We start from the raw sequence: 12,022 nt of genomic DNA on the forward strand, positions 1-12,022 counted from the left end.
TGACAGAGCTATCACGAAGCTAAGCGGAAGTAATCTAAGCTAATAATATTGATATAACAGCATCTTGATGTTGTATTTGCCATTATTAGTTCTTGAGGATAAATACACCTTAAAAAGTACACTGAGCTTCATGGTAATTTTCTCCAGAAATTTTTAAAAAGGAAATCCAGATACATCTTTTTATATTCATTGCGCATGTTTCACATCACAGCCTGTTTACAACTCTTTGTTCATGCAATTTCCAGTTTGTATGTGTTTTGTATGTGTTCTAGATGTGGTATTGGGCCTGACCGTTTAGTCTCATTATCATTAACTACAAACATTAGAACTAATAGTTGGGGGAGATAGCATTTACATATGTATATCCATACACTTTTGGTATAATGAGAATCAAACTTTTTTAAGCTGACTTGTGTGTTCATGAATTAAGGAAACTCAACTTTATGAGATGAATATACATACGCATTCTCTTCATTCATAGAATCAAGGCTGGGAGGAGTCTACCTTTGTCATTCCAAATGTGAGCTTGGCTCCGAGTGATGTGCTTGTGTGCACATGTGTGTGTTATATGTGTGCTTTTGCTCACAGGAATATGTGAAAAAGGAACCATTTTGCTCTGCTTTTTGCTCATATTTTATAAACATCCAAATTACTGAAACCTAACACGATACAACTAACTCTGATGGCTCAACATTCACCACAGTTCATCTAAGTTTGAGCACAATAGCCCTTTCTACCAAGAATATTTTCTATCAAATCGATTTGGAGATGCATTGATGTGACCAGACTCCAAAAGCCCCCAGATAGTTACATTCAATTTACCGAGTGCAGACAGATGTGATACCAGTGCCCATTATATGCTTGTAATTTTACATATTTCAAAATCATCCTCTATGCTGGAACAAGCATCATATTTCTAACATGATCTAATCACTTTGACTCCAGGTTCAATTAAAAAACTTTTTTTTATGAAGGGAGGACATTTTTCTTTCAAAGTAACACATAAACTAGAGAAACTAACATACATAAGGGACACGGGCTGCCTTTTACAGGGGATAGGTTCTGGTTGAATGAAGTCTGGGATGTGTGCCAAATTAATAGAAAAAATCCTGTTCTTCCTCTCCAATAGCCACAATGTTCATTATTAAGAAAAGCATATGAACCACAGGATTTGATTTTAATAACACCAATGTCTTCATTAATCTGTATGTTCCATTTAGCCTCATTATTGAGCAAATGCTGAATTAATGCAGTATACATTATTGTTGGACTTCCCTCTTTCCCCGCCTCTTTATCATTTATTCCGGGACCATCGTGTGTGTATGCCATGTTTTTCCACAGGCCCATCTCCCTGAATGTCTCTTTTCTTACCTCTGTTCTCAGAGGGAGTATACGCCTAGGGCATCTACAAAGAGGAGTGGGAAGCAGAATGGGACACTCTCATTGAAAACCATAATTATTTTTCTTTAATTTTAATGCTGTCATGTCAAGAAGGGCTCTCTGTCACCTGCAACCGAGATGATGTGTCCCCGATGGTCTCTGGGCCTCCTTCTAAATCAAGAGTGGTGATAGCCAACACTGCTTTGTATCTGCGGAACAAATAGTGGCCTTTGTCCAGCACAAGTCCCTAAACAAACTTAATCTCTAACACTGTGACAGATGACATTTAGATGTCCTTGTTACCCTTAAAATGAGTTTTATTGACAATCAGAGGACAAAAAGAAGGCCTAGATAAAGCCCAATGTTTTATAGGCTTGCTAACAACATCTTAGTGCGAGGGTGAGGAGAAAGCCTCGAGTCGCCCCCATTTTCCCCTGCTTTGCTATATCACCATGACAACAGATATAGAAATCACTTAGTGACTCCTAGAGAGAAAACACAGTGACACAGTACCCCTTGTATGGCGAATCAAACTAAAGCCTTCATTCAAATGGCTATTCAGCTTGGGCATTCATGTAGAGGATAGGGTGGGTTTTACACAGGTAACTACAAGAGAAAGGCCAGCAAGCCCTCCAGCCACAGCATATGGCAAAGTCTCTGTCTAATTAATGCATCTTCAATAGAATTTATCCATTTTAAATTTGTTTTCTTTTACTTGAAACATCATTAATGTAAAGGGCAACATTAATCAACATCGTGGAACTTAAAAGGGCATTAAAGAGTGATCTTTTTGCCCACGCAACAAGAATCTTTTCAAGTAGTTACGCTAGCTGCAGCCGAATCAAGGCGCAGGCTGGGTCCTGAGCCAGAGGGTGAGTGTGGGGAGGCCTCTGCTGGCCAGTGCCTCTCGGTGCAGCTGCTCCCGCGGTGCTGGCTGGGGAGAGCAAGCAGAAAGATTGAGCAGTTCCTGGAAAGTTGCATGCAACACGGGTCAGCAATGAACCGACTGTGCGAAACACTGAACAGTGAGCGCCTCTCTTCTGAACCTATGTTCCACTCTCTTTCTCAACTAATAAAAGGAAAAGCAAAGCCCCGGTGCATGTGCTGCTTGGGCATGTTGAGATATTTTCAGATAATTCAATAAGAAAACATTTTTTTATTGTTACGCACACATACGCTCACCATAATGATTTAGAGCCATTCAATAGGAAATTGTATCTCTTGGCATGTTATGTTAGAGTGAGGGCTCAGTGTTCACGCATGTTCATGTATTTTTGTCAGCTAGCAAAATGCAGGTACAACCTTTGGGTAAAAATTAGAGCATTCATATGGTCATTTTGATTAATTTAAAAGCTAAGGCTTCTGCTTGGATTTCCTAAATATAATGAAGAAATATCATCACAAACTCAAGGAAGATTTCCCATTAAAATATAATTGGAGCCTGTTCCATCAAATTAGAACAAAATAGTTTTGTTACTTTTTAAGGCATCTTTTGCTTAAGGAAAGACTTTACTTTTTCACCAGAAGCTGTAATTGATTTAATATTTGCTAAGATGAAGTGCTTTATTATCTGTTTGTCTGTTTTGGCTCAGAGGAAATCGAGAGGTTTTTTTTTTTTTTTAATCTCTGTAAGAAAATGACCTGATTTCACAAGTGTCCTTGTTCCAACGGGAACTTTTAAAGGCAGGTCACATTTAACATCAACAATCTTCAGAGGATTAAATATGAATTTAGCTGTTATTGTCAACCTTTTTTTCTATTCAGTACTACTTGAAGTAAGATCATGTTTTGTATTCAGTTGCTTTTATTCTGTTCTATGTTTCAAAAATCCGGTGAGTTTTGTTGCTATTGTTACTGTTGGAACCAGCCACTGGAACATTTCCAGCTTAGGATTCCTAATCAACATACTTTTCCATAGGGTCATTTCACATTGCAGATCATTTACTGTGTTTTTTTAGGTGAAGTTTACTAAGGTTATTTTCTGTAGGGTTTTTGGCTAGCAAGGCTTCATAAATTACCTTCTGGATTACTTAGGTAATGCACAATGTCCTATCAAGTAAATTGTTAGGTGGCTTGAGATCAGTAGCTGGTAGTCCCAATAGTGACACCTACTGGTAGAAAGAGAGTCTAACATAGTTCTTAGGTTTTCTGTTTATTGTTTTGGAGGCTGTTACTCAGAACTCTGCTGTTGTAAATGTAACTCATTTTAAATGACTTCATTTAATATCTTTTAAACAATGAATTCCAATTCCAAATTCTACATGTGTAGGGAAAAAGTAAGCAGTATAATGTAAATACTTAATTATGAAAGAAAAAACTGACAGAGGAATGTAGAGTCAATGAACCTGAAATATTAGGTGGGTGTATAATTACAATCTTTTGAGTTCTTAAATAGCATAGACAATTTGAAAGACAAAAGTTGGTCATAGTCTCTCAAAAATGTCGTATTTCACAGTGAGAACTAGAAGTTCAGTTAAAATGTTTAAGAAAAATTAAAATCTCTCAATCGCACGAATGTTTATTGTACAGAAGGGTCAACATTTCAAATTGCGTTTGCAAAGACAGGCTCCGTGCTATGGGGAAGGGTTGTGGTCTCATTGCTCCTCGGGGCTTCGGGGAAGAGCCTTCTGATAGTTGTCCCCACTTGAGTTCCAGGTTCTTCTAAAAGCACATGAAGATGTTCGCAAGAAAGTGCGCTCGAGAATTCAAGCAAATGGAGACTGATGTTGTACTGCTATTGTCCTTCCTTGACTGTCAGGCAATTCACCAGATACACTACAAAACAAATCATCAGTTACTCTGGATTTTTATGTTTACATGAGAGGAAACTGACAGACTAGAAAGAGATTAATTTCAACCCAGGTTTAATCGGACTGATCATTTGGATGTACAATGGCCTCAATATTTCCTTGAAGAAAAGTCTCCATGGACATTTCAGTTTAGAAACAATGTGACTCTCAGTCCCTGAAAATACAGTTTGTCTTGGGTATTGTGATCAAACATGTGGGAAGCCAATGCATCATTTTATCTATGATCCGCATTGATGGCTACTTAATTATTTTTTTGGTGTTACTGTGAGGAAACATGTGAAAATGTCTCACAAATTATTCGGTAGACGGTAATAATGGTGTCTTTGAAAACATCTTTGGCTCTGCTGTGTGCCTTTATTTGTACAACTTCGGCGCATGCTTCATAATGTCACCCAGATTACAAGCATGCGAGCAATGAAGTACGACTTGTGTATCCATCTCAGAAGCCTACGCTTGAATTTAATTCATAGTTCATCAACCAATTGCACTTGGTAAAATAATGGAATTCCTACCTGCACGTCGTGTAAGAGATATCTCACATGCTTTTATAACCTGAGGAAAAGAAAACTTCATTTTTTTCATAATAATGAATAAGGGGAAACAAAGGACTTTAAAAGAACGATGACACAAAATCATTTGGCTAACACTCTGCTAATTACGCTGGCAGAGCGTGTGCTTGGAGTGAAAACAGAACAGAAACGAAACAAAATAGAGACAAAAATGGGGAGAGTGTTGGGATTGATTCTGATTTTTCTGAGCACCTGAACTGGTAATTCAGTTGACAATTAACACACTCATAAAAAAAAGAAAGGCTCTATTTTGCCTTAAGAGAGTTCATCCAGAGATTGCACAAGGGATTTGTACAAAATAAAGCTTCACAAAACCCAAGGGCTGTCACAGGGAAATGGTATCCAGGAGGATGGAACAGGCCAAGCATCCCTTCACCAGCAAAGCTGCACGGCAGAGCCAGAGGCAGCTCTGCAGCTGCCAACACAACTGCCTGCTACGTCTGCCAAGGAGCCAGAAGCCGCTTGTGGGAAAATATCACTTACCCTTAGCATCTGGGTCCTGTGATTGTTATCCAAAGAGACAGAGTGGTAAGATAGAGTGGGATAAACAGCATCCCATTAGACACACACACACACACGCACACACATACAAACACACTTCTCTCTCTGTGGACACACAGAGATAAGCTCTTTATGGCCTTGCATTGGAAGGACTTTCTCTTTTTGGAATTATTTTATGAGAGTTTTTCTTAGATGTATGGTCACTTTTTATAATGAGATCAGCTGGAGTAATTACTTTTCACCAATAGGCTTGATGTTTAAAAGCCAGGATTTTAGTTGTATTTGCAGTTACTTGCAGGTTTCTATAAGCCATTCTGAATTTTTATTTTCTAGGAATAGTTGATTGTAACCCATTGATGGGATTATTTAAGGATTAAATCTTGGTCAAGAACAAACAAACTAAAATGCTCTTTGATGTTAAACTTTTCTCCTTTTTCGTACTGTATCACTTCTTATTTCTAAGAGGTCAGATTCCAAAATATAGACTTACAAATTAATTTAATTCTTATTTAATATGTCTTATAATATATGTAAAATTCATTATGCAAAATTACATATATACCTACGGTGTATACAATGTTGCATTCATAAAATTAAATATACATGTAGTTTGGGAAAATTCCTTTTAAAATGAATGTGTGAGTGACTTTAAAGTTTTAAAATGTGACAATGTGTTCGTGCAGATTCATTCAAACTTTAAAGCACGGAGACAGAGGGATGAGGAATTCAGAGAATTTAAAGTTTAGAGACACCTTGCGGTTACACAAAGGGCTGAATCTGCTCCTATGTAGAGAATCTGAACACCTAATAAGGGTAGGAAGTAAGTAACAGCCTTCTGCATTTGAGTCTTTACTAAAAGAACTAGAAAACTACTTTTCATTTGAAATATTCTGCTTGGATATCAAGAATTTAAAGAAAGCAGTTTTAACTTTTGGTAGCAACACAATACACTCAAAAAGAAATATTTTGTATTAAATCCCTAGAAGTAGGCTCATCAGAACAATTAGAATAAGAATTTCATTTATAGAGCTGTCTTATTATTCAAACTCTCATTTTACATAAGTGAAATTTAATTTCAGTAGCTTTGAAATGACTAAGAACGTGCATTAAAAGGCCTTAAACGGCACTTGCCTGTTTGAACATGTTACTCGGGATACATATGTGTGTCAAAATATGCAAAATGTATATATTACCATGACAGCAAGTGCTTCTAAGCATATTCCACATGCATACAAACTGTATTACATGGACATTTGATTTTTAATTTATAGAACTAGCAAAACAGCTTAGGAATATCTACACTCATGATAACACGCAGAGGACATCAAGGCAAATGAAATCTCACACAACTGTAAAATCACATAGGAACTAATCAGTGTATGGGAACATCAAGACAAAGACATACAATTTAATGCGCCTACATTTTTATTAATATATTATTTTCTGGTAGCAAATAATTCTCAAAATGATTCCAGTGTAATTCCATACATACAGCATTTTTTGCACAAAATAGAAAGCATGATTAATCCTATTTCTTTTATTCTGTACATTGTGTAATAGTAAAAGATCCTGTGAATTTCAAATAAGGCTCAATTAAGACAATTAGGAAGAAGATAAGGAAGTAAATTCATTCTAGAGATTTAATTTTGCTTAAATAACTAAAATGCCTAACTGAAATATAAAATATGTGTTCAGTGTTTACTAAACTGTAAAATAATGTTTCAGTGCGTACAAATTATAAGTATTTATGAAAACGTTTCAGTCTGTGTTCCACGCACATGTGTTGTTTCTGTTCTCACAAAGCAAGAAATAATGCCAGAAACGTGTGTGTGAAATCCAACCTCCTTCTTCCGGAGTGTTTAAATCACTGCACCCTAAAATGGAAATATGGAATGCTGCTCTCATCTTTACTTGAATTTTATGGCCAAACTACTTTTCCATATTTGTATTTTGGCCATATTTTTTCATTGAAGTGCTTGCTTATTTACCTTTGTCCCGATTTTGTTTCTCATCCCTAAGGTTTGCAGTGAACACTTTCGATTTTCATTCTTTTATTTATGTGTATACCATACCCATAGTCTGCAGCAGGTTAATTGTGTGTGTGTGTGTGTGTGTGTGTGCATGCATGTGTATGCGTGACGTGAGTAGGTTTATTAACTAGTTTAATTAGGTGTCTGTTAACACCACATAATATATGCTTCAGATGTAGTACTACATACAGAAGCATTTCACTCAAGTCTTGGTGTGTTAAATCTACTGAATTTCTACTTGCTATAATTGCAAGTGGCAGGACCATTTAACCCTTTCTGATCTTTGCATTTTAAATTGTGAACAAGATGGCACTCGTTGGTTAAACCCAGTGCAGTCTCCATCTTTCACTAAATACGTAGTCTTGATTCCCAGGCCTCTTTTTTTTTCTCAAAGACATTAGTTAAAGTTTGCAGAGAACAAGTTGGCAGAGAACAAGGGTTCCCGTATTCATCCTATGTTCCTTACAACTGTCTACATTGCATCCGAATTTGCTTATAAGGATGTTATAGGATGGCTTCCTTGTGATCCCTGCATTTGGGAAGAACTTAATATTGATTTACTGTGTCTTTTGCCCATCTTTGAGCAGCCTAGGTAGCAATTACAGCTGTTGATGGTATCTACTTTGTCTTTTCGTAATTGTCATTTCTTGCAATACTTGAGATTAAAATATTAAAATTGTACCACGTGGGTACCGACAGCGCATTAGCCACATTTAGCAATATCTGTGAAGCACCGTCATTTTAACGATGGGCCTGTAGTGCCTCGATTCTATTTATGCAAATTGCATTCTGCAATGCCAGCTTTATCTAGGAGTACATTGAAGGTGAGATTTTCTGACACCAAGTTTTCATCAGGATTGCTACTCTCCTCCAAAGAAAGCTCTGAGGTTTTCCCAATGTCTGCTTCCCTCTGCCAAATGTTCTCTGCCTCTCAGACTCAGATTTCCCACAAGCAGGAACTGCTTGTTCATTTTTCAACTTTTACTTTTAAGTCTTCTTATTGACTCTCTCCACTACTCTGGTTTTCACCCACATTCGGTAAAGACCTTGATATTTTTATTAGGGAAATTGTATTTTTATTATATAGAAGATTTCAAACAAGTTCTTTCCAAATATACGTATGATTTTCTTTAAGCTCTGTTAAGAGCTGCCTAAAAATCAGTGTCTCAGTTAAATAGCCAATACATTTATGTAGGAGGAAGACAAGAGAGGGTGGCATTATCTGGGCACTCCTCATTAGGAAATTTTGAATAGAGGCTGTAAAAATGTTTTTAACATGATGGAGGAAAGAAGACACTTTGAACAACTGATTTGAAATTCTGTTTTCCTGGTCAATCTAGATAAGTACAGTAGAAAAAGCAGAAGAATTTTATGAGTTTACATTTGCTCAACAAACCTTAGGCTGCTTGAGAGTATTTTTTGTTGTTGTTAAACACTGAAAATAAAGATCTCATTTTAAAGTGAAACTCAAAAAACACATTTTCATATGCTTTTCCTCTCCGCCTATTCTTTCCTCCCAGGAAACTAAATCCGGTTACTTCCATTTTAAGAATCACGATTATCTTATTTTGCTACCTCTGGCTGCAGACCTTTAAAAATGTATTGTTTACAAGAAAATAATAAACGTATCTGCAAGCTAGCCAAGGCCCCTCCTTGTGGCACTGTGTAGGGCGTTTTCCGTGTTGTTATTGTTGTTGTTGCAATCTAGCTAATAAAGGCTTTCTCTTACACAAGAGAATTTTGACAGGGTTGACTCCAGACAGCTTTCCAGCTGAGGTCTGGGGCCTTGCTGAACCTTCAAAATTTTCCCATTTGAGCTGCATCAAAGTGAAGGAAATCCAAGGATCACTAACGTCTCAGATGGTAGCACTTGCCCTAACAACGAAGGTTCAGGAATTCTTTGGAGCAGGCTGAGGTCATTTTTCTCCCCTTTTCTCTATTAATCAGAGCTCCGAGCTCAGATTGGTCTTCAACTTCCTCCCAATCCTCGCTAAGCCTGTCATTTCTAGCTATTATTTCCTTTAATGGACTTTGGCTGATCCCTTATGAAGCTTTGGATCTGAGAATAATAAGGCTGGAGAGTAACGGCCATAGACATGGGTGTGGGTTTGCCTGCAGATTAACCGTGGCAGATGCGCTTTATTGCGGTTTCCTGTGTACTGAGTGTTGATTGAGAGGGTATAATGAGAGAGGTGGTATCTACACAATGGTCACAGCCACTTCATTGCACTTTGCGTCTAAACAACCCCATTTTTCTAAATCTTTGGGTTGTGAAATTTCAGGAAGTCAGAGCACAAGAACAAGTACAAAAACAACTGTAAATAACCATGAATGTTAATCCAACACTAATTGGTCCCTCTTTTCAATATGAGTCCATTTTGCTCAGTTTTTAAAATTCGGAGTAAATTAATGGCAAGATAGTTAAACAAAGCATTCTTGCATTAGGGAGTGTTGGGTGAACCAGAGAGCAACATGTATTTTCTGAGCATGTTGCCTGCTTGTTGAGGTTGTTTTTGTTTGCTTGTCTTTGTGAAACAATGTTCTTTTTGATTATTACTGCAAACAACAAATGTTTTAGCTGTAATTATTTCCATACGCTTTGGGAATTACTTTAGAGATATTTTACTGAGTTCAGTTAACTATCAAGTAGAAAATATGTTTGCAAAAATATAACATCAGACCAATTGCTTTATCCCTGGCATAGCAAATCACCGAGTTTTAGAACTATCTTTATTCCTTGCGTTTGATGCATGTTTCTGCTCAATTGCAACTCACCATGAAGTGAAAACATTTTAGTTATAGGTGCTATCTAAAGGTTTTTTTACACATTCCTCACTTTTGAGATTTTACTTAATTCCTCCCTTTCATTCATGGATTAAATCACAACTATTGATTCCTTTCTTCCTTTGGGCTTTACCCATCTGTCTTAACTCTTTCATCCTACACCCCTTGGTCTCAGAGGGGTGTTCTGAAAACGAACCGCCAAAACCAGGAGAAGACTCTAGGTCAAGTTTGTGTACAAGAGTTTAAATTTTTAGTGACAGTCCTCTCTCACGGCCGCCTGAAAGTTTCCACACAGCACTGCACAAGCGAGCACCACCAATTATCCTCCTCCTTTGAAAACCATTATCAAGTTTTTCAAAACTTCTTTCATTTCACTGTTGTCATTCAGTGAAAAGGAAACTAACCACCATGTCAAGACAACTCAGCTGCCTAGCAACACAGGGCCACATTTTAATTCTGACTTGCTTCTGGTCTTGACTAATAGAAAGTGACTATGTTAAGCCAGTCACAAGAGTTGTTTGTCACTTCTGAAATGCAAACAAAACTATATTGTTTTCCAAAGGATTGGATGTGATTGATGTAAAGATTTACAGTAACATCATTCATTTTCCCTTGTGTTTCAGTAGGATTGATGTCATATCTTTTCATGCTTTAGTAAATGCTTTAAAAGAACTAAAAAACATGACGCTTTTTGTACTTTAAGGATTCTAAAGAGGGTTTTTTTTTTCTTTCCAGTGAACTGGGCTCCAATAACTTGTGAAATTTAATGAATGTATTCAACTAGTGTCAGCTACATCAATAAATGATTTAATATGAAACAAGGAGAATGGGATTCCAACAATTTGAGAGAAACAGACCAGACCAAGGTCAACGTTATAGGATGCAGGAAGGAAGAGACAAACTTTTAAATCATGAGTCTTAGAGCTTGCTTTCCTGAGCTTTCCCAAAGCCCTGTATACTAGCTTCTGCCATGAAAAGTTACAGGTTGCTACTGGTAGAATGTTAATTAAAATTTTTTTTCCAGCCATATTTGATGAGATGGCTGCAGTAAAAGCACACTATATTTAAATCCCATGAATTCATACAAAATGAGTGGAGAAACTGTGGTTGTGCTTAAGAGCAATTCTGGTTCAGTTCAATGGGAGCTAATCAACGAAGTAGAAAGGTATTGCTGTTACGTTTTGAGTGCTGTCTAAAATTTCTGGTATTTTCATTAATGCAACAAATAGTTTGACACCATTTATTAGGCACATTAAAATGTAATGGTTTACATGCTTTGAAAGTACATAATTTAGAAAAATGTAATGTTCTCCTCCAAAATAATAGAAGACATGAATATAAAAGAGAAATTATAAGTGTTAATTATAATTTTCTCATGAGATACTATACTAAGCAATAGTACATTAATATTAAATATTAAGCAAAATGCTTACTTATAAAGCTAGCTTAGAAAGATCAGAATCACATAAAAATAAAGCTGTGTTTCAATATCACAGGAGGATGAAAGTTGTTTTTGTTTTGATTCTGAAAAAATATAGAAATAAGTAATCACCTTTTTCCATAAACGGCACCTCATATCAGAAGTACTATCCAGTTACTATGTAGAACAAAACATTAGAAAGTTAAATATTCTTTAAGGTATAACAGACATATTTAAGATGAAGTAGAAGTACTGTATACATAAAAAAGTGGTTTATCTTGAAGTTAAGCAGAGACTAAGCAAGTTTTAAGAGACTGTTGCTGAAGGACTATACTATTGCACTAACGGGAAATCAATGGAAGGGAATGCAGAGTGCAAGAGGGGAAATATAAAAAATTTAAAAAAGAAAAAAGAAATTTGATGTATTAGTGCTTTTTTCAATTTGTTAATCAATATTGACTATGAACTCAGAAAGCATTAATTTTAATTGAAGTCATCTATATGTTCCATTTAAGATGAATGTCTTTG

Source organism: Ochotona princeps, chromosome 3, assembly GCF_030435755.1.
Source record: "Ochotona princeps isolate mOchPri1 chromosome 3, mOchPri1.hap1, whole genome shotgun sequence".
Taxonomy (NCBI): Eukaryota; Metazoa; Chordata; class Mammalia; order Lagomorpha; family Ochotonidae; genus Ochotona; species Ochotona princeps.